This window comes from Pseudophryne corroboree, chromosome 1, assembly GCF_028390025.1.
Source record: "Pseudophryne corroboree isolate aPseCor3 chromosome 1, aPseCor3.hap2, whole genome shotgun sequence".
NCBI lineage: Eukaryota > Metazoa > Chordata > Amphibia > Anura > Myobatrachidae > Pseudophryne > Pseudophryne corroboree.
In genome coordinates, this window is record NC_086444.1 from 156,242,423 (window position 1) to 156,266,744 (window position 24,322).

At 46.3% G+C, this 24,322-nt stretch overlaps 1 protein-coding gene and 1 long non-coding RNA gene across 4 annotated transcripts in view; one reads left to right on the forward strand and one right to left on the reverse strand.

Moving 5' to 3' along the window:
• The window catches only part of IQGAP2 (IQ motif containing GTPase activating protein 2), a 563,967-nt gene that overhangs the window by 357,795 nt on the left and 181,850 nt on the right, over positions 1-24,322 (reverse strand). The gene's annotated exons all lie outside the window — the stretch shown is intronic.
• Positions 22,811-24,322, forward strand: part of LOC135058146 (uncharacterized) — a 177,242-nt gene continuing 175,730 nt past the window's right edge. The window contains exon 1 of the long non-coding RNA XR_010244639.1: positions 22,811-22,997. This is a non-coding gene — a long non-coding RNA (uncharacterized LOC135058146). The remainder of the gene's footprint in view (positions 22,998-24,322) is intronic.

A 24,322-nucleotide genomic window follows, 5' to 3' on the forward strand; every position in this document is an offset into this window, starting at 1 on the left:
TTGCTGAAGCAAGTCCCTTCTTAGCTCCCCAGGCCCTTAGTCCTCTGTGAGCATCTCTTGAAGCTCCGGGTACCAAGTCCCTCTTGGCCCATCCGGAGCCACTAGTATAGTTCATACTCCTCTATGTCTTATAATTCTCAATACCTTGGTTATGAGAAACAGAGGAGGGAACCCATACACTGACTGGTACACCCACGGTGTTACCAGAACATCCACAGCTATCGCCTGAAGGTCTCATGACCTGGCGGAATACCTGTCCCGTTTTTCGGGCGGGACGCTATCATGTCCACCTTTGGTCTTTGCCAACGGTCCACAATCATGCTGAAAAACTTCCCTATGAAGTTTCCACTCTCCCGGGTGGAGGTCATGCCTGCTGAGGAAGTCTGCTTCCCAGTCGTCCACTCCCGGAAAGAACACTGCTGACAGTGCTATCACATGATTTTCCGCCTAGCGAAAAATCCTTGCAGTTTTGTCACTGCCCTCCTGCTTCTTGTGCCGCCCTTTCTGTTTACGTGGGCGACTGCCGTGATGTTATCCCACTGGATCAATACCGGCTGACCTTGAAGCAGAGGTCTTGCTAAGTTTAGAGCCTTATAAATTTGCTCTAAGCTTATTTATGCAGAGAGAATTCTCCAGACTTAATCACACTTCCCTGGAAATTTTTTCCCTGTGTGACTGTTCTCCAGCCTCTCAGGCTGGCCTCCGTGGTCACCGGCATCCAATCCTGAATGCCAAATCTGCGGCCCTCTAGAAGATGAGCACTCTGTAATCACCACAGGAGAGACACCCTTGTCCTTGGATATAGGGTTATCCGCTGATGCATCTGAGGATGCGATCCGGACCATTTGTCCAGCAGATCCCACCGAAGAGTTCTTGCGGGAAATCTGCCGAATGGAATTGCTTCGTAATAAGCCACCATTTTTACCAGGACTCTTGTGCAATGATGCACTGACACTTTTCCTGGTTTTAGGAGGATCCCGATTAGCTCGGAGAACTCCCTGGCTTTCTCCACTGGGAGAAACACGTTTTTCTGGACTGTGTCCAGAATCATCCCTATGAACAGTAGACGTGTCATCGGAAAAAGCTGCGATTTTGGAATATTTAGAATCCACTCGTGCTGACGTAGAACTACTTAAGATAGTGCTACTCCGACCTCCAACTGTTCTCTGGACCTTGCCCTTATCAGGAAAGCGTCCATGTTTCCTTTTAAGAGAAATCATCATTCCGGTCATTACCTTGGTAAAGACCCGGGGCGCCGTGGACAACCCAAACGGCAGCGTCTGAACTGATAGTGACAGTTCTGTACCAGGAACCTGAAGTACCCTTGGTGAGAAGGGCAAATTTGGACCTGTAGGTAAGCGTCCCTGATATCCAGTGACACCATATCGTCCCCTTCTTCCTGGTTCGCTATCACTGCTCTGAGTGACTCCATCTTGATTTGAACGCTTGTATGTAAGTGTTCAAATATTTCAGATCTCACCGAGCCGGTTGGCTTCAGTACCACAATATAGTGTGGGATACTACCCCCTTCCATGTTGTAAGAGGGGTACTTTGATTATCACCTGCTGGGAATACAGCCTGTGAATTGTGTGAGGGGGAGATGTCTCGAATTTCCAATGTACACCTGGGATACTACATGTAGGATCCCGGAGTTCCCTTGCAAGTGAGCCCCCTGCGTACTGAAACTCTTGAGATGACCCCCTACCGCACCTGAGTCCGCTTGTACGGCCCCAGCGTTATGCTGCGGACTTGGCAGAAGCTGTGAGGGGCTTCTGTTCCTGGGAATGGGCTGCTTGCTGCAGTCTTCTTCCCTTTCCTCTACCCCTGGGCAGATATGACTGGCCTTTGCCCGCCTGCCCCTATGGGGACGAAAGGACTGAGACTGAAAAGACTGTGTCCTTTTTTGCCGATATGTGATTCGGGGTAACAAAAAGTGGATTTTTCAGCTGTTGCCATGGCCACCAGGTCCGATGGACCGCCCCTTTATACGGCAATACTTCCACATGCCGTCTGGAATCTGCCTCACCTGACCACTGTCGTGTCTTCGTCTGGCAGATATGTAAATCACATTTACTCTTGATGCCAGAATGCAAATATCCCTCTGCGCATCACGCATATATAGAAATGCATCCTTAAAATGCTCTATAGTCAATAAAATCTTGTCCCTGTCAAGGGTATCAAAATTTTCAGTCAGGAAATCCGACCAAGCCCCCTCAGCGCTGCACATCCAGGCTGAGGCGATTGCTGGTCGTAGTATAACACCAGTATGTGTGTATATACTGTCATGATATTTTTCAGCTTCCTATCAGCTGGCTTCTTGAGGGCGGCCGTATCTAGAGACGGTAACGCCATGTTTTTATAAGCGTGTGAGCGCCTTATCCACCCTAAGGTGTGTTTCCCAACTCGCCCTTACTTCTGGCGGGAAAGGGTATACCGCCCATAACTTTCTATCGGAGGAACCCCACGTATCATCACACACTTCATTTAATTTATCTGATTCAGGCAAAACTACAAGTAGTTTATTCACACCCTACAAAATACCCTTATTTGTGGTACTTGTAGTATCAGAAATATGTAACAGCTCCTTCATTGCCCTTAACATGTAACTCGTGGCCCTAAAGGAAAATTACGTATGTTTCTTCACCGTCGACACTGGGGTCAGTGTCCATGTCTGTGTCTGTCGACCGACTGAGGTAAATGGGCGTTTTTACAAGCCCCTGACGGTGTCTGAGACGCCTGGACCGGTACTAATTTGTCCGCCGGCCATCTCATGTCGTCAACCGTCTTGCAGCGTGTTGACATTATCACGTAATTCCATAAGTAGACCATCCATTCCGGTGTCGACTCCCTAGAGAGTGACATCAACATTACAGGCAATTTGCTCCGCCTCCTCACCAACATTTTCCTCATACATGTCGACACACACGTACCGACATACAGCACACACACAGGGAATGCTCTGATAGAGGACAGGACCCACTAGCCCTTTGGGGAGACAGAGGGAGAGTTTGCCAGCACACACCAAAAGCGCTATAATGTATATAACAACCCTAGAAGGTGTTGTTTCTATATATGCGCTCTTAATATATCATTATATCGCCAATTTATGCCCCCCTTCTCTTTTAACCCTGTTTCTGTAGTGCAGTGCAGGGGAGAGTGGGAGCCTTCCTCACCAGCGGAGCTGATCAGGAAAATGGCGCTGAGTGCTGAGGAGAATAAGCTCCGCCCCCTTTTCGGCGGGCTTTTCCTCCCGGTTTTTTAATAACTGGCCTGGGTTAAAATACATACATATAGCCTTAATGGCTATATGTGATGTATTTATTTGCCAAATAGGTATTTATATTGCTGCCCAGGGCGCCCCCAGCAGCGCCCTGCACCCTCCGTGACCGTGTCAGTGAGCCGTGTGACAACAATGGCGCACAGCTGCAGTGCTGTGCGCTACCTCTCTGAAGACTGTGAAGTCTTCTGCCGCCTGTTTCCGGACCTCCGTTCCGCCGTCTTTCTTCAGCGTCTGTAAGGGGGATCGGCGGCGCGGCTCCGGGACGAACCCCAGGCTGACCTGTGTTCCGACTCCCTCTGGAGCTCAGTGTCCAGTAGCCTAAGACTTCAATCCTCCTGCACGCAGGTGAGTTGCCAGTCTCTCCCCTAAGTCCCTCGTTGCAGTGATCCTGTCGCCAGCAGGAATCACTGATTAGAAACCTAAAAAAAAACTTTACTAAATAGCTCCTTAAGAGAGCCATCCAGTTTGCACCCTTCTCGGACGGGCACAAAAACCTAACTGAGGCTTGGAGGAGGGTCATAGGGGGAGGAGCCAGTACACACCATGTGACCTAAAAAGCTTTTTAGATGTGCCCTGTCTCCTGCGGAGCCCGCTATTCCCCCTGGTCCTGACGGAGTCCCCAGCATCCACTAGGACGTTAGAGAAATAACAATAAAACTGTTAGAATAAGTCATTATCCATTCTTACAGAAATACCCAGTGGTAGATTTTACCCAAAGGCTGCAGATCTGCTCGCACCACCAAGAAAAAAAACACATCAGTGAGCCCCCAATTTGTGCTAGTATAGGCTTGAGGCTTTACATTAGAAGCACTTTCTGCAAATCACACCATACACCAGATGCTACTGGACATACCCCTTGATTAATGCCCACCACACCATGAGCACATGTTCATGGTAAATCAAGCATATGGGATAATGCCAGTGTTTGAGATCTGAGAACTATGCTCTCCATTTAGAGAGCTAGTCGGTAACGGCTGAACATATTACAAGTGCCCAATTCCATATATATCCTAAGGGGGTGGTCTTCAGTTTGCCGGCTGTTGGGATCCCAGCGCCAGAAAACCCGACACCTGACATACCGACACCTTTTCTCCCTCTTGGGGGTCCATGACCCCCCTGGAGGAAGAATATTTAGCGTGGCGCCACCGTGCTTGCAGCGTGGTGAGTGCAGTGAGCCCGCAAGGGGCTCATTCGTGCTCGCCCAGCTATCGGTATGCCGGCGGTCGGGATTCCGGTGCCAGTGTGCTGGCCGCTAGGAGCCTGGCCGCCGGCATACCATACTACCCCCATCCTAAGGCTATTGTCACAGCAGCAATTTGTGTTTAAGAATATTTATATTCCAGGCACCACTCTATAAGTCTGCACACAGAAGGCAGATTAGAAGCAAAGCAGATTTTCTGTTATACAAGCGCAGAAATACTACATTAAAGCTGCATGCAGTGTTCATAGGGGCCGATTCAAAAGGTTTAGAGGGCACCCAGCGGCAGCAATTTACTTGTTCTGCTGTTTTTGGGTGCCCAGCGGCCACAGAGGACACATTATTTCTCGCAGCCTCCTGCGGTGTGCGAGAAAAAAATGTGTGTAAACTAGAGATGAGCGGGTTCGGTTCGTCGAGATCCGAACCCTTCTCCCCCGAACTTCACCTATTTTACACAGGTCCTCGGATCTTCCTGCCTTGCTCGGTTGACCCGAACGCGGCCGAACGTCATCATCCCACTGTCGGATTCTCGCGAGATTCGTATTCTATATAAAGAGCCGCGCGTCGCCGCCATTTTCACTCGTGCATTGGAGATTGAACGGAGAGGACATGGCTACGTTCTCTGCCTGAAAAGCTCCATATCTGTGCTCAGTGTGCTGCAAATATCTGTGCTCAGAGTGCTGCAAATATCTACGTTCTCTGCCTGAAAAGCTCCATATCTGTGCATTTTGGTGACCAACAGTATATAGTGGTACAGTATGCCATTATTATTATTACTAGGTGCTTCATCGCGCCCTACGGGCGCGCTTCACACCGTCGCAAGGGGCTACGCCCCCTTAAGCCCTTGCATGCCTTTCTGGGGTTCAATATTTGTTTATTTATATGGCGCCTCAAGGGTTCCGCAGCTCCCAATTACAGAGTACATATGCACATAATCAAAACAGGAAAACAGTGACTTACAGTTGAAGACAATATAGGACAAGTACAGGGCAACTAAGCATAACCACACCAGTAAACATAGAGATAAGTTCCAGGTGGCCAAAAAACTGCGGGATCTGGGCAGTTGAGGATTATTAAAGTAAGAAAAGTATAAGCACATGAGGGAAGAGGGCCCTGCTCGTGAGAGCTTACATTGCTGTATCTTGCAGCTCCGTGTCACTGCAAGTATCCATTCCATATCTGTGCTGCATTTTTTTGAGCAGTATATATAGTAGTACAGTGCAGCATTTTGGTGACCAACAGTATATAGTTGTACAGTACAGTAGGATATTGCGGTATCTTGCAGCTCCGTGTCACTGCAAGTATCCATTTCATATCTGTGCTGCATTTTTGTGAGCAGTATATATAGCAGTACAGTGCAGCATTTTGGTGACCAACAGTATATAGTTGTACAGTACAGTAGGCCATTTCTGTATCTTGCAGCTCCGTGTCACTGCAAGTATCAATTCCATATCTGTGCTGCATTTTTGTGAGCAGTATATATAGTAGTACAGTGCAGCATTTTGGTGGCCAACAGTATATAGTTGTACAGTACAGTAGGCCATCGATATTGATATAATAATATTACTGGCATATAATTCCACACATTAAAAAATGGAGAACAAAAATGTGGAAGGTGAAATAGGGAAAGATCAAGATCCACTTCCACCTAGTGCTGAAGCTGCTGCCACTAGTCATGACAGAGACGATGAAATGCCATCAACGTCGTCTGCCAAGGCCGATGCCCAATTTCATAGTAGAGAGCATGTAAAATCCAAAAAACTAAAGTTCAGTAAAATTACCCGAAAATCTAAATTAAAAGCATCTGAGGAGAAGCGAAAACTTGACAATATGCCATTTACGATACGCAGTGGCAAGGAACGGCTGAGGCCCTGGCCTATGTTCATGGCTAGTGGTTTAGCTTCACATGAGGATGGAAGCACTCATCCTCCCGCTAGAAAACTGAAGAGAGTTAAGATGGCAAAAGCACAGCAAAGAACTGTGCGTTCTTCTAAATCACAAATCCCCAAGGAGAGTCCAATTGTGTTGGTTGCGATTCCTGACCTTCCCAACACTGGACGGGAAGAGGTGGCTCCTTCCACCATTTGCACGCCCCCTGGAAGTGCTGGAAGGAGCACCCACAGTCCAGTTCCTGATAGTCAAATTGAAGATGTCACTGTTGAAGTACACCAGGATGAGGATATGAGTGTTGCTGGTGCTGAGGAGGAAATTGACAAGGAGGATTCTGATGGTGAGGTGGTTTGTTTAAGTCAGGCACCCGGGGAGACACCTGTTGTCCGTGATATGAATATGGCCATTGACATGCCTGGTCAAATTACAAAAAAAAAAAAAATCACCTCTTCGGTGTGGAATTATTTTAACAGAAATGCGGACAACAGGTGTCAAGCTGTGTGTTGCCTTTGTCAAGGTGTAATAAGTAGGGGTAAGGACGTTAACCACCTAGGAACATCCTCCCTTATACGTCACCTGTAGCGCATTCATCAGAAGTCATTGACAAGTTCAAAAACTTTGGGTGACAGCGGAAGCAGTCCACTGACCACTAAATCCCTTCCTCTTGTACCCAAGCTCCTGCAAACCACACCACCAACTCCCTCAGTGTCAATTTCCTCCTTATACAGGAACGCCAATAGTCCTGCAGGCCATGTCACTGGCAAGTCTGACGAGTCCTCTCCTAACTGGGATTCCTCCGATGGATCCATGAGTGTAACGCCTACTGCTGCTGGCGCTGCTGTTGTTGCTGCTGGGAGTCAATCGTCATCCCAGAGGGGAAGTCGGAAGACCACTTGTACTACTTCCAGTAAGCAATTGACTGTCCAACAGTCCTTTGCGAGGAAGATGAAATATCACAGCAGTCATCCTGCTGCAAAGCGGATAAGTCAGGCCTTGGCAGCTGTGTTGGTGCTAGACGTGTGTCCGGTATCCACCGTTAATTCACAGGGACTTAGAGAATTTCTTGAGGTAGTGTGTCCCCGGTACCAAATCCCATCTAGGTTCCACTTCTCTAGGCAGGCGATACCAAGAATGTACACAGACGTCAGAAAAAGACTCACCAGTATCCTAAAAAATGCAGTTGTACCCAATGTCCACTTAACCACGGACATGTGGACAAGTGGAGCAGGGCAGACTCAGGACTATATGACTGTGACAGCCCACTGGGTAGGTGTATTGCCTCCCGCAGCAAGAACAGCAGCGGCGGCACCAGTAGCAGCATCTCGGAAACGCCAACTCGTTCCTAGGCAGGCTACGCTTTGTATCACCGCTTTCCATAAGAGGCACACAGCTGACAACCTCTTACAGAAACTGAGGAACATCATCGCAGAATGGCTTACCCCAATTGGACTCTCCTGGGGATTTGTGACATATGACAACGCCACCAATATTGTGCGTGCGTTACATGTGGGCAAATTGCAGCACGTCCCAGGATTTGCACATACAATGTATTTGGTGGTGCAGATTTTATTTAAAAATGACAGGGGCGTGCAAGAGATGCTGTCGGTGGCCCGAAGAATTGCGGGCCACTTTCGGCATTCAGCCACCGCATGCCGAAGACTGGAGCACCAGTAAACACTCCTGAACCTGCCCCTCCATCAGCTGAAGCAAGGGGTGGTAACGAGGTGGAATTCAACGCTCTATATGCTTCAGAGGATGGAGGAGCAGCAAAAGGCCATTCAAGCCTATACATCTGCCTACGATATAGGCAAAGGAGGGGGAATGCACCCGACTCAAGCACAGTGGAGAATGATTTCAACGTTGTGCAAGGTTCTGCAACCCTTTCAACTTGCCACACGTGAAGTCAGTTCAGACACTGCCAGCTTGAGTCAGGTCATTCCCCTCATCAGGCTTTTGCAGAAGCAGCTGGAGACAGAGGCGGAACCACTGCCAGTGCAACCAGTGCATTGCACTGGGGCCCGCCTCTGTCCAGGGGCCCAAAGCGTGTAATGAGTAAAACTGACTCATTACATGCCGCTGTGTGCTGCGGGCAACCTGCCTGACAATGTGTAAAAAGGGGGAATTTGCCTGCCGTTATGTGTAAAAAGGGGGATGCTGTCTGCCGTAATGTGTGAAAAGGGGAATCTGTCCGCCATAAGGTGTAAAGGTTCTCTACCTGGTGTAGTGGTGCTACTGTGCGGCGTAATTTGAATAATGGAGACTACTTTGCACCGTTTTATGAATAGGTATTATTTTGTGGCCACACCCCTTCCCCATGAAGCCACACCCCTATGTATTTTTGTGCGCGCCTACGACGCGCACTGCCCCCGTTTTACATGCATGGGTGGGGCTCCGATGACGTTTCATGCACACAGTGCTAAAATGTCTAGTTAAGGCACTGTTGCTAGGTATCCATTTCTCTGGCCCTGAGCAGGTCCCCCTCACCAGATCCTCTCCAGGGGCGAGGGAGTGGACTTGGATGGGATGGGGGCGGATGGGGCCCAAAGCATTTTGTCGCACCTGGGCCCACCGCTCGCTAGTTCCGCCACTGGCTGGAGAGATTGAAGGAGGAGCTAAAACGGAGCGATTCCACTAGGCATGTGGGACTTGTGGATGGAGCCCTTAATTCGCTTAACCAGGATTCACGGGTGGTCACTCTGTTGAAATCAGAGCACTACATTTTGGCCACCGTGCTCGATCCTAGGTTTAAAGTAGTGATGAGCGGGTTCGGATCCTCGGGATCCGAACCCCCCCGAACTTCACCCATTTTACACGGGTACGAGGCAGACTCGGATCCTCCCGCCTTGCTCGGTAAACCGGAGCGCGCCCGAACGTCATCATCCCGCGGTCGGATTCTCGCGAGATTCGTATTCTATATAAGGAGCCGCACGTCGCCGCCATTTTTCACTCGTGCATTGGAGATGATCGTGAGAGGACGTGGCTGGCGTCCTCTCAGTTTCTATGTTCAGTGGGCTGCAAATTGTGCTGCAAATATCTGTGCTCAGTGTTCTGCAAGTGCAAATATCTACGTTCTCTGCCTGAAAAACGCTCCATATCTGACTGTGCTCAGTGTGCTGTAAATATCTGTGCTCAGTGTGCTAATTGCTTTATTGTGGGGACTGGGGACCAGCAGTATTATATAGTAGGAGGACAGTGCAGAGTTTTGCTGACCAGTGACCACCAGTATTATACGTTCTCTGCCTGAAAAATGCTCCATATCTGTGCTGCATTGTAGTATATAGCAGGAGGACAGTGCAGAATTTTGCGGACCACCAGTATAACTATATATATACAGCAGTACGGTACAGTAGTCCACTGCTCTACCTACCTCTGTGTCGTCAAGTATACTATCCATCCATACCTGTGGTGCATTTCAGTTTTGCAAAGTTTGCTGACCACCAGTATATAATATATAGCAGTACGGTACAGTAGGCCACTGCTCTACCTACCTCTGTGTCGTCAAGTATACTATCCATCCATACCTGTGGTGCATTTCAGTTTTGCAGAGTTTGCTGACCAACGGTATATACTATATAGCAGAACGGTACAGAAGGCCACTGCTCTACCTACCTCTGTGTCGTCAAGTATACTATCCATCCATACCTGTGGTGCATTTCAGTTGTGCGCAGTATATATAGTAGTAGGCCATTGCTATTGATATATTACTGGCATATAATTCCACACATTAAAAAATGGAGAACAAAAATGTGGAGGGTAAAATAGGGAAAATTCAAGATCCACTTCCACCTCGTGCTGAAGCTGCTGCCACTAGTCATGGCCGAGACGATGAAATGCCATCAACGTCGTCTGCCAAGGCCGATGCCCAATTTCATAGTAGAGAGCATGTAAAATCCGAAAAAAATAAAGCTCAGTAAAATGACCCAAAAATTTAAATCAAAATCGTCTGAGGAGAAGCGTAAACTTGCCAATGTGCCATTTACGACACGGAGTGGCAAGGAACGGCTGAGGGCCTGGCCTATGTTCAAGGTTAGTGGTTCAGCTTCACAGGAGGATGGAAGCACTCATCCTCCTGCTAGAAAACTTAAAAGAGTTAAGATGGCAAAAGCACAGCAAAGAACTGTGCATTCTTCTAAATCACAAATCCCCAAGGACAGTCCAATTGTGTCGGTTGCAATGCCTGCACCTCTTTTTTCTTTCATTTTTCTTTGCATCATGTGCTGTTTGGGGACTATTTTTGGAAGTGCCATCCTGTCTGACACTGCAGTGCCACTCCTAGATGGGCCAGGTGTTTGTGTCGGCCACTTGGGTCGCTTAGCTTAGCCATCCAGCGACCTTGGTGCACCTCTTTTTTTTGCATCATGTGCTGTTTGGGGACTATTTTTTTAATCTGCCATCCTGTCCGACACTGCAGTGCCACTCCTAGATAAGCGAGGTGTTTGTGCCGCCCACTTAGGTCACTTAGCTTAGTCATCCAGCGACCTTGGTGCATATTTTAGGACTAAAAATAATATTGTGAGGTGTGAGGTGTTGGAAATGAGTGGAAATTATGTTTTTTTTTAGGTTTATAATACTATAGGATCAAAATTACCCCCAAATTCTATGATTTAAGCTGTTTTTAGAAAAAAAAAACCCACCCGAATCCGTAAAAAAAAAATTCAGGGAGGTTTTGCCAAAACACGTCCGAATCCAAAACACGGCCTCGGAACCGAATCCAAAACCCGAAAAATTTCCGGTGCACATCTCTAGTGTAAACTGGGCACTCTGGATGGCCCGATGCAGGGAGTTTAGACAGGTTTAGTCATTTTAGATGGCTGAACCCTGTCTGCTTGGTCGCGACATGCGCAATGTGCATGAGCGCACAAATACAATTGAATTGTGACAGTTGTTTGGACGTCTAAAAAGAACCAGAGGACCACTGAATTTTTAAGGAGAAAACTGTGTTACACGATGGACTCATTTACCAAATCTTCAGGCATTGGGTATGTGTGACCGACAGCCGGTATCCCAGCAGTCAGCATACTGACGCTGGTATCCCGGCCTCCAGAATGCCGGCAGTGGGGGCGAGCACAACAAAATCGTTGTGGACACCCACGAGTGGGATTAGTCCTGGGCCCCCTGCCGGCATTCTGGCGCCCAGGATCCCGGCGTTGGTATGCTGACCGTCGGGATGGGGACTACATCCCAGCTTCAGTTCTGTGTGGCATGTTCTGTTTCTAATCTGAGCATGTGGAAAATGGAGTTTCTATTCATTGTATTTTTAGCATTTATTAATACACCAAAGCTCCTTCTATTATGACATTTGAATATAACATGGTTTATTTTTACTTTTCCCCTCAGACATGATGAAACAGTTTTAGTATTACAACTTGTGAGCAGACATTAGAACAGTTCAATAGGAAACGTAACCCATTTATGATAACAGGCAATAGAATAGAAAATAACAGATTACACCAAGTGTCTGTAAATAAATTAAGTCAGTTCAAAAACACCCTGCAGGCAATATCTAGTGTATATCTGGAAAAAGATAAATGGGCTGGCTGATCGCTTTGTGAACATCCTTGAAGAAATATAAAACCAACATTCCAATAAAGTATTCTTTATAGCCTGAAAGTCAAGAGATCTAGACGTAGTCTCAGTGTATGATTAAAACCACTTCAGCATTAAAAGGAATTATACCTTCTTTTTTTTTTTGTTCCCTCTACGTATTGCTGCATCGGGAAAAAATCCTTTCTGCACATGAATGATGGAAGTCTCTGCACTATTAACATATGACCAAATAATTTTAGCACATAAAAAGAAAAATGAAACCAAAGTAGAGGGAAGGTATGAGGAAATATTCCAATGTGACCACATAGATTTATAACCCAAACTGTTAGAAAAATAGATGAGATCTGCTGATCACAGCGAAATGCTTTAGAGGTTAATCATCACATTCCGTGCACTTAATGCAGCAACGGGAGTGAATGGCAGTGCTGGCTAAAATAGTCTCCCTCAACCTATATAAATATTTGCATTAGGCAGCCTTCATGGGGTTTAATGGTAGCCAATATAAATAATTCTGCCGGGAGGTCTCTTCACTCCTGGTTTGGCCAATGCTAGAGACACATGCGGTATAATTAAGGAGCACATTTTTTGATTTGTGAAACAATTCAGACCATTTGCAATGCCCAACAAAATCACAAGGGATGAATGTTGAGTTTAATACCAAATTAAAGCATTATTGTGTCAGATAAAATTATACTATAAATATTTTGGGGGGGGGGGGGGGGTTTAGCTTTCCATGTGAAAAGTAAGGAAATTGTACTCCTATGAGGGAAAGATGCTGTTCAAATTTTTGCTTGTGGATACTTATCATGTGGTACGGTTTCTATGCCAATTCCACAATTCACTATAGCTGAGCTATTACAACCAATCATAGACGGTTACAAATATTTCCAAGCATACATACATACATACATACATACATACATACATACACACATATATAACTATATATATCTCCAATTTACATACTACAAGAAAGTTTTGAATCTGCGATCGCGTTATTCAGAGTTGTTTGCAAACCAAAAAAGTTAGCAATTTAGCAAAACTGTGCTGCACTGCAGGTGGGTCAGATGTAACGTGCAGAGAGAGTTAGATTTGAGTGAGTTACATTGTTTCTGTGCATGGTAAATACTGGCTACTTTATTTTTACACTGTAATTTAGATTTCAGATTGAACACATCCCACCCAAATCTAATCTCTCTGCACATTACATCTGCCTCACCTGCAGTGCAACATAGTTTTCCCCAATTGCTAACTTTTTTGTTTTGCTAACCACTCTGAATAACCCCCATAATTCTTCTAAGCCTTGGAGAGAAATAAAGTACCAGGCAATTAGCTCCTAACTGCCATGTCACAGGCTGTGTTTGAAAAATGGCAGATAGGAGCTGGTTGATTGGTACTTTACACATGGGGAGAGAGGTGTGCTGAGCGAACTGTCACAGACCGCTCAGCACACATCTCTCCCCCCGCTCAGTACAGTGCGATGTGTGCTGAGCGAGGGGGGGCCGCTCATATCACCCAGCAGGTGAAATGAGCGATGTGCTTGACTGTTTCTGCATGCAGGACAATCTAGCGCCGGTGAGAGCGACGCGCGGGAACGCACATCACTATATCTGTGGGTCATACACACGAAAGATCCATGCTTAAAATCTAAGCAATGTAGTCAGATTGCTTAGATTTTAAGAACGGATCTCTCAGTGTGTACCTCACTTATTATAACTTACACCCATCTGCCATAACATTAAAACCACATATTTTGTAGGTCCCTCCCATGCCGCCAAAACAGAGCTCTGACCATCGAAGCATGGACTCCACAAGGACTCTGAAGGTGTCCTGTGGGATCTGGCACCAATGTGTTAGCAGCAGAAACTTTAAGATCTGCAATTTGAGAGGTGGGAACTTTTTCCAGCAGGTCCCACTGATGTTTGATCGGATTGAGATCTGAGGAATTTACAGGCCAGTGCAGCAAAGCGGCACTTCTGATGCCCAAAACGTAAAAAGGCAATGCTCTTACTGGGTGTGGATTATTAGATCTACACTAAAAAGGTCTATAGTCTATAGGTCGACAGGGTCAAAAGGCTGACATAGAACAGGCACTAGTAAGGGTCGACATTGAAATGATCAACACAAAAAAGGTAGACAATTATTTTATTATTTTTTTATATATATATTTATTTATTATTATTAATTTTTTTTTGGGGGGGTCACTTTTATGCCACAAACAAGCCCCATTAGTGCACCGCTTTGCTCACCATGCTTCGGGCATGGTGCCTTGCTCCGCTACAGCTGCGCTCAGCACAGGTTACTATTCCCAAACGTAGTCCATGTAGATGGTCAAGTATGTAAAAGTTGGGGGGGGGGGGGGGGGGAAACCTTACCGACCATTGTCAAGTCCACTTTTACGTGTCGACCTTTTGACCCGGTCTAGCTAATGCATGTTGACCATTAGTGGTCGACCTACTGACTGTAGACAATTTTAGTGTAGATCTTTAGATCTGATAGCCCTTTTATTGCTAGTAAAAGCTTTGCCCTTTTACATATTGGGCATAAACACAATCAGAAGCGCAGACTTCATAAATAAACTCCTTTGTCATCTTCCTCAAACCATTCCCAATTAATGTTTGCAATGTGATGGGGCATATTATCCTGCTGAAAGAGGCCACTGCTATCAGCGAATACCATTGCCATGAAGGGGTATACTTGGCCTGCAACAATATTTAGGTAGGTAGTACATAAATGGCAGGACCTGAGGCTACCCAGCAGAATAATGCCTAGAGCATCACACTGTCGCCACCAGCTTACCTTCTTTCCCATAGTACTACCTGGTGCCATCTGTAGAAGAAAAGGTGATTCATCAAACCAGGTCACCTGCTTCCTTTCGGTGGTGGATAGGGGTCAGCATGGGCACTCTGACTGGTCTGCAGCTACATAGCAAGCTCCAATGCACCTGACACCTTTCTATCTTAGCCAGCTTTAACTCCAATTTGTGCTACAGTAGCTCTTCACTGGGATAGGACCAGATGGGCTGGCCTTCGCTCCCCACATGCAGTAATGAACCTTGAGGACCCATGACGGTGTCACCAGTTCATAAGCTGTTCTTCCTTGGACCACTTTTGGTAGGAACTAACCACTGCATACCACAAGACCTGCCGTTTTGGAGATGCTGTGACACAGTTGTCTAGCCATCACACTATGGCCCTGGTCAAAGTCGTTCAAATCCTTACGCTTGCCCATTATTCCTGCTTCCAAAACATTAACTTCAAGAATGGACTCTTGCCTTGCTGCCTAATATATCCCACCTCTTGACAGGTTTCTTTGTAACAAGGAAATCAATGTTATTCACTTAATTTGTGTAGAATATGATTAGGTGAGAATGTAACAAGAGTGATATCAATTTTGTAGTAGTAGATGTGCATAAGCAGTCATAGGGCTCTAAATCCACAGTAACACACTGTGTCGCTGCAGATACTAATTGTGGCTGAAGCCCATCGCACATGATAAACTCATGGCGCATTTGCAATTATCTAAATGGATGAATTGGCGCTAAGCACCATGTACAGTAAATGTATAGGTAAATGTGTTTTAACAGGTTATATTTAGTGCGCTATGCGTGGTTGTTGAATTGTACATTTCAAATGCATGGGAAAAGCACTTATGAGGAATATGTAAGTTGTTCTGGTTTTAAAATGCATTTACATTTGGGGACAAATTGCCTTGGAACATTCTCACCTAGGAATTGATATGATAATGACCCCGGCACCAGCCAAGGGGGACCCCGGACAAGCAATTTATTTGAGATGCAGTACAGGGGAGTATTTTTGTGTCTCAAAGACACACAGGTGAAAAGACTATTGATGAGTATCCGAATCTCATGTTGTTCCCAAGAAGTTGTTAAGATTCTGATTAAGCTGAATTGGTTTTAGTATAGATATGTGAAAGGGGGAGATGCAATTGAAATTCAAGTTATATGTAAATTTTTCTGAAAGAGACAGGAACATGTTAATCAGATTTTGCTTGGGAAAGTACACTGGGTGGTATTCATGTGACCGCCGGTCAGCTGACCGACAGTCACATGACCTCCTCCACCATCCCGACGGCTCGCTATCCCGACAGTCGGCATGCCGACCAACAGGGACTATTTCCACTCGTGGGTGTCCACGACACCCATAGACCGAGCCCGCAGCGTGGTGAGCGCAGCGAGCCCGCAAGGGGCTTGCTGCACTCGCCCCTCCCCACCGGGGTCACGGCGTCGGTATGCTGCCGGGATCCCGGCGTCGGTAAGCTGACCGCCGGTCAGCTGTACTACACCCAGTACACTAGTTTGGTTTATATATATGAAAGACAACAGGAAATTGTTTATCTATTTAACTGTTTTGAATTTTAATCTGTATTTATTTACCTTTTGTGAGATAGCCTGATTGGTTATAAAAACCCAGGGTGTAACTACCCCTGTGGTATTGTGTGTTGGGTGGCAATAAAAAGGAGGCCTGAAAGCCTCAGAATGTGTACATCTTCTGTGTCATCTTGAAGCGTGGAACTGCTCTAAAAATCATGTAAGCGGTACTCACTCGCAAAAGTGAAGACCTTTTTTAAGACCATTTGAGCAAATAAACATCTTGCCTAAAAGACAACTACCTTCATCTTAAGACTACCAGGAATGCGACAAAAGCAGTACCGTTCTCCGCCTGTCCTGGAGTAAGCCTATCGTCTTCAACCTCCGCCTTCTGGCAGCTACCGATGCAGGGGCATGGTCAGTGATCAGTGGGGGACAACAGACGCCAGACAGCAGCGTGTCCACGCATACACAGCAGCAAACGGTATTCAAGTGCGATAGTAGGAGCCTGGTGGTGGCATCAAAATACGTGCCCACTGCACAGTAGGTGGAGCCAGTAACAGGCGGTTACTAGCGGTAAGAGGGAATTCCCTATTGGCCAGGTTCCATGAGACCCAAACCCAATCTGTGATCGATTGGTGCAGACAGAGAGAGCGCATCCGGTCACACCAATGTTGCTGCTGAATTGGCCTCATGACCACTGATTCCACCTTTGTGCATTGCATTAGTGTTTTAATGGTGGGACAAAACATAAAAATAGTTATGAAGATGTAACCCATTAGTTCCAAGAACCCCATGCCCACTCATGATATTCCTCGTGTTCTGGAGCATTGCTGAAGATTTCCAACACAAGGTAAATGCATTGCGGTCAGTAAGGAGAGCCACTAAACAGGAGTAAAAACACTAACAACCGCATGATGCATTTCTGTCTCACAGTTTCCATGGCTTTTAAACAATGCAAGGCCAGTAAGTATAAACTTTGCAATCAACAAAGAACCACATTTCTGTCTTTTGTCAGAGATTCTCCAAGTCATCGGATGGAATCAATAATATTTGTAGTTATTTATATTTCATTAACTTGATTTCAAAATAATCAATGTTTATTATTAGTATTATTATTGCACAAATTACTCCAACAGCCAATTATTTCTGTAACAAATGGAAGGGATGGTATCGTTATCCCAACGGTTGAAATCCCGGCGGTCAGAATGCAGACAGTGGCATCCCAACATTCAAATACCAGTGAGTATTCTAACCCTAACTCACCCTTCCTGCAGCTTAACCCCAGTACTTAATGTCGGGATTCTGACTGTCAGGATACCGCTGTCAGCATTCCGACTGTCAGGATTTCAACCGCCGGGACCTTGACGGCAATCCCAAATAAAAATGTGTATTTATAGTAAGTATTAAGAAAAAGCAAATCTCCACAGTGCAATAATACTGCACGAGTTTATTAAATATTAACTGACCAGACAGGAAGCTATGTTATGAAACATCCTGCTACAGTGCAATCTAAGCAAAAAGCATTTCAGTAATAACATACAGTATGTTTCAGAGATAGATAGAAGTATATTCCTTTATTGATTTAAAAAGACGTTGGGAAAGCAGTTTGAAAGCAGGTATCATCATCAATCCATTTGTGTCCCTAGACTTACTGTAAAGGGATGTGAGGATAACAAATGTGCGCACCTAATCATTTTATTTAGGTTTCTTCGTTATCACCAATGATCAATAAATAAAAATGAATCCCTGCTCAAAAGAGGGTATACCTGCTCTTTCCAAATGTGGAGGTTAATGACCCTAAAGTAAAAAACAAATATACAAAGTAATTCTTAATGAATTAGACTCAGTGGGGTAAACATAATAGGGTCAGAGTTGCCGGAGGTGCAGGACTTCTCGCGAGAGTGCCTGTATTTTTAAAGCAGCAATCATTTACAAGGCAAAATCAGGTTGCCTTCTAGATGATGGCCGCTTTAAAAATATAGGCGCTCTCAACCGAACTCCCACACCTCCAACTCTATTATATTGACCCCAAATGTATTTAAATGCACAAGAATGCAATATAAAGCTATAATAGAATAATGCAATAGCCAGGTCATCTCTTATTAGCTAGCTTCTGGTGTGAGCACTTTTGTGCGCCTGTAGTAAGGACTGATGTGTCTAAACAATGGTTGGTCAATAATAATAATAATAAATAAATAATAACAGAGAAACTTTTATAGCAACAAAAAAGCTCTTCAAGTGCTACATTTACATAATTAGATAGGTTACACAACATATATAATACAGCTCACACTCTTAACAGCCAATTCCATTAAAAAAACCTAAGTGATGACAACAGTTCTAAACCTTAATGGGAGGAAATAAAGAGTTGACGTATCGTCCACTCACCATAAATAAAGTGCAAAGGTCCTTTAGGGATGTGTATTATTTTATCACTCACTCAACCAGCTAGAATCTAGAAAGCTGAAGTATCACATTCTTCTCCAGCAATTAACTCTGACGCTGTACACATGTTCCAGCATTATAGAAAGGAATACGGAGAAACAATTCAAGAGACATATACGTTTCCTAGCAGCCAATATAACTTTTCCCATAGGTTTTCGTCATGGATTACAATTAAATGATTAACTATTAATTTACATACATTTTTATCAAATATTAGGTTTTTCAATCATACGGATATTAAGACATTTACATTTTCGCGCATGAACAATTTTGTTTTAAGCAAAACACATTCTCAACATTGAGTATTGCTCTTGCAGAAAACGGCAAGGTACCAGCAAACAAAATGAGAAGTGTATCCACAACAAGATTAGATGAGATGAAGTTCTAGAGCAGCGGTGGCCAACCTGCGGCTCTCGAGCCGCATGCGGCTCTTTCATCCACCGTACGCGGCCCGGTCGGCTCCTGGCCACCGCTGCCCCCAGCCCCAGACACACGCACGCCTCTCTGGCGGCGATGTCTCGCTTCAATTCGGCGACGGCCCGTGAGCCAGTCAGAGCTCGCAGACCGGCAGCTAAGACTCCTGATTGGCTGCCGTATCGCGAGCCTTGATTGGCTCATGGACCGGCGCCTAATTGAAGAGAGACACCGCCACCGGACAGCGAGCAGCAGCAGCGCGGGGAGCGGGGGGGGCTTGGCTGGTGAGCACTGTGGGGACATGTGTATCTGGCACTGGGGGCATAGCAGGCACTGGGGGCATAGCAGGCACTGGGGGGACATTTGTATCTGCACTGGGAGCATATCTGGCACTGTGGGGACATGTGTATCTGGCACTGGAGGCATATCTGGCTCTGGGGGCATATCTGGCACTTGGGGAATAGCAGGCACTTAGGGACATGTGTATCTGGCATTGGGGGCATATCTGGCACTGGAGGCATAGCAGGCACTGTGGGAAAATGTGTATCTGGCGCTGTGGGGGCATATGTATCTGGCACTGGGAGCATAGCAGGCACTGTGGGGACATGTGTATCTGGCACTGGGGGCATAGCAGGCACTGTGGGGACATGTGTATCTGCACTGGGGGCATATCTGGCACTGGGAACATAGCAGGCACTATGGGGACACGTGTATCTGGCACTGGGGGCATAGCAGGCACTGTGGGGACACGTGTATCTGGCACTGGGGGCATAGCAGGCACTTGGGGAATAGCAGGCACTATGGGGACACGTGTATCTGGCACTGGGGGCATAGCAGGCACTGTGGGGAAATGTGTATCTGGCACTGGGGACATAGCAGGCACTTGGGGAATAGCAGGCACTTGGGGACATATGTATCTGGCTCTGGGGGCATAGCAGGCACTGTGGGGACATGTGTATCTGGCACTGGGGGCACAGCTGGCACTGTGGGGGCATATGTATCTGGCACTGGGGGCATAGCAGGCACTTGGGGAAGAGCAGGCACTATGGGGACACGTATATCTGGCACTGGGGGCATAGCAGGCACTGTGGGGAAATGTGTATCTGGCACTGGGGACATAGCAGGCACTTGGGGAAGAGCAGGCACTATGGGGACACGTGTATCTGGCACTGGGGGCATAGCAGGCACTGTGGGGAAATGTGTATCTGGCACTGGGGACATAGCAGGCACTTGGGGAATAGCAGGCACTTGGGGACATATGTATCTGGCTCTGGGGGCATAGCAGGCACTGTGGGGACATGTGCATCTGGCACTGGGGGCACAGCTGGCACTGTGGGGGCATATGTATCTGGCACTGGGGGCATAGCAGGCACTGAGGGGACGTGTGTATCTGGCACTGGGGGCATAGCTGGCACTGTGGGGACACGTGTATCTGGCACTGGGGACATGTGTATCTGGCACTGGGGGCATATATGTATCTGGCACTGTGGGAGCATATATATATCTGGCACTGTGGAGGCGCCCATTTTTTTGCGTTTTTATATGTATGTGGCACTGTACAACATAACGAAAAACGGGGTTATGATATGAGGTCATACTTCTACAAACGTCATACCGAAAGGTGTGCACACACAAATGGGGTGTGGCTTTGTGACAACTAGACCACGCCTCCATATTGGCGCTCACATGCTAGTGGCTCCTGCTCGTGACTACAGATATTTTCTGGCTCTTTGCCTCTGACTAGTTGGCCACCCCTGTTCTAGAGCTATGTAGCTAATAGATTTCTTTAACCTCCGTAGTAAGATATTTTAACGCATTTTGGGGATCATTCCGAGTTGTTCGCTCGCTAGCAGTTTTTAGCAGCCATGCAAACGCTATGCCGCCTCCCACTGGGAGTATATTTTAGCTTAGCAGAAGTGCGAACGAAAGGATCGCAGAGCGGCGGCATACATTTTTTGTGCAGTTTTAGAGTAGCTCAATACCTACTCAGCGCTTGCGATGACTTCAGACTGTTCAGTTCCTGTTTTGACGTCACAAACACACCCTGCGTTCGCCCAGCCATGCCTGCATTTTTCCTGCCACGCCTGCGTTTTTTCGAACACTCCCTGAAAACGGCCAGTTGACACCCAGAAACGCCCACTTCTTGTCACTCTGCGGCCAGCAGTGCGTCTGAAAAGGGATGCGGTCAACATCCCGCTGGACGGGATCCCGGCGGTCGAAATACCGACGCCGGAATCCCGACCGCCACAATCCCGACATTCTCCCTCCGTGGGTGTCCACGACACCCATAGAGGGAGAATATAATAGTGTGCCGAGCGTAGCGAGGCACCGTGCCCGCAGCGTGGCGAGCGAAGCGAGCCCGCAAGGGGCTGCGTTCCGCTCGCCACCCCTGTCGGGATTGTGTGGTCGGGATTCCGGCGTCGGTATTTCGACCGCCGGGATCCCGTCCAGCTGGGATTACGTACTGATCCCTCTGAAAAGCTTCGCTACACCTTGTGTGAAACGACATTGTTCGTTGTAATATTACTTTGCGCGAGTGCATTGCGCCGCATACGCATGCGCAGAACTCCCATTTTTTTGCCTCATCGCTGCACAGCGAACGAATGCAGCTAGCAATCAACTCGGAATGACCACCTTTGTTCAATATATTTAAAGGGACATTATCACAATAGGAGTGTTCTAAGATTTCCAATTGACAGCATTGTCCAATTGTCCCATTTGGAGTTGACTGAATTCGAACGGATCTGTCTTACCGTAAAATTAAGATGAGAGACATGAGACCAAACAATGCAGAAGAGCTGAAGGCCACTATTGAAGCATACTGGTCTTCCATAACACCTCAGCAGTGCCACAGGCTGATAGAATTCCTGCCACGCCGCATTGAGGCAGTAATTCATGCAAAAGGGGCCCAAACCAAGTACTGAGTACATATGCATGATTATACATTTCAGAGGGCTGACATTTCTGTATTTAAAATCTTTTTTTATTGATTTTATGTAATATTCTAATTTTCTGAGATTTTGGATTTGGGGTTATCTTAAATTGTAAACCACAATCATCAAAATTATAACAAAGGCTTGAAATATCTCACTTTGCATATAATGAGTCTATACATAATACAGTATATTAGTTTCACCTTTTAAGTTGAATTACTGAAAGAAATGAACTTTTGCACGATATTCTAATTTTCTGAGTTTCACCTGTATAGTCAATTTATAGTCTGGAGTAAAAAGTCTATGGCAGGTGAGGCACTGCCTTTTCTGCACATCTCTGTTCAAACACACCAAATTTCCAGCAGTATATACTGCTGCACCTGTGTATAATGCCCAGATGAACCCTTTGGCTTATATATTGTGTTTAAATCTGGCTCTGGAACTAGCCAGTGTCTCCTAAGCCATTTCCCTCACTGCACGTCCCTGGTATGTACAGTATGTACGTACGTACGTACGTACGTACGTACGTACGTACGTACGTACTTCATAGCATGGCCGTAACTAGGGGGGGGGGGGGCTAGTGGGGCATGTGACCTGGGCGCATGATTGGAGGGGCCGCCGATCACACCCTAATGCTCCCCTCCCTATGCATCAGCGGTCGAGATGAAACTGAACATAAACTACATCTCCCAGAAGCCCTTGCTGCCGGGAGCTGTAGTTTACTTTCAGTTTCATCTTTGCAGTGATCGGCAGAACCGGATTGAGGGGGCACGGGCAAGGGACAAGTTACCCCAGCGTTTCCCCACCACCCTCTTGCCCCCACTGCCATTAATCATGGCACTGCACTGTAAAAGATACCTGAGGTCCGAAAAGGGGGTGGGGCTAAACGGCACTGACTTGCCAGTTGCAAGCAGCACGGAAGAATGGAGGGGATGTGAGCAGCAGAACAGCCAAACAGTGAGTATGACTCAGGGAAGGGCACTGTATGTGTGTGTGACTGCTATATATGTGTGTATAAATATATGTGTGTGTGTGTGTGTGTGTGTGTGTGTGTGTGTGTGTGTGTGTGTGTGTGTGTGTGTGACTGTATGTGAATAGGTGTGTGACTACACAGCTGTATGTGTGCTTATATTTTACTGTATGTATATGTGTCACTATATATGTATTTATACAGGTGTGTGATTATATGTATGTATGTGAGTGAATGTACAGTATGTGTGCGTGTGTTTTTAGGTGTGTGACATTATGTATTTGTATAGGTGTGTGATTTAATGTTTGTATCAATGTATGGGTTATTATTGTATACCCCTTTTACACCGCCAGCTGGTAACACGGGTTACTGGACATGAGCGCGCATAACCCATGTTGCTGTGTAGTGTAAAAGGGCCCAGTTGGAATAATCTGGGTCGACTGACCTGGTATTTCAACTCAGGTAACTTGCAGGGTTGAACACAGGTTCAACCCGGCAAACTGTGCTGTGTAAACGGGAGCTGGGTCAATGCAACCCAGCTCCTGTTCACAGTGTATGTGCGGGCAGCGTTTGGAGATAATGTGGTCTCCAAGTGCCGCCCCCGCCGCGTCACTGACAATGTCACCAACCCGGAAATATGTCAGGTTGCGGTGGGAAATGGGCCTGAGGAGGATCGCGCCCCTGAAGCATCCATGTCAGGCTCCCGGGTACGACCCACCTCAGTTGATATAACAGAGGTATTATTTTATCTTTATCCGTAGCCCAAATAAATAAAAAATGAAAGTAAATAAATGCATTATATATATATATATATATATATATATATATATACACATACACACACACAGAATATCCTGCACTCTCATCAGTTCATAGAGATAAATAGGCGGGTGCTCCCAATGACCTTGTCAGGTCACAAATATACTGCATCTACCACCCGTGTGGTGGGTGCACTCTCGCAGAAATCAATCACTTTGAAGATCTTGATGTGTCAATCAGTTTATTCAGGTTAATCAGGTTCAATAACGTTGGCTTTAACATTCGACGTTTCGGTCCTATTATAGGACCTTTATCAAGACTGGCAATTCAGAGCATCTACATGATCAAAAAGATAAATACAATATGTATAAAATCAGACTAAAGGTATCAGATCATACCCACACCACCACCACCAGTGCCTCCCAGGCCCTTATAGCAGAAAATAGTGACATCAAGTTAATTAATTAATATAATCATACTCTATATGGAAACAAGGATAAAGATCAGCATACTCCAAATCTACTCCCACAGGACAAGCATAGCACCTCACTCT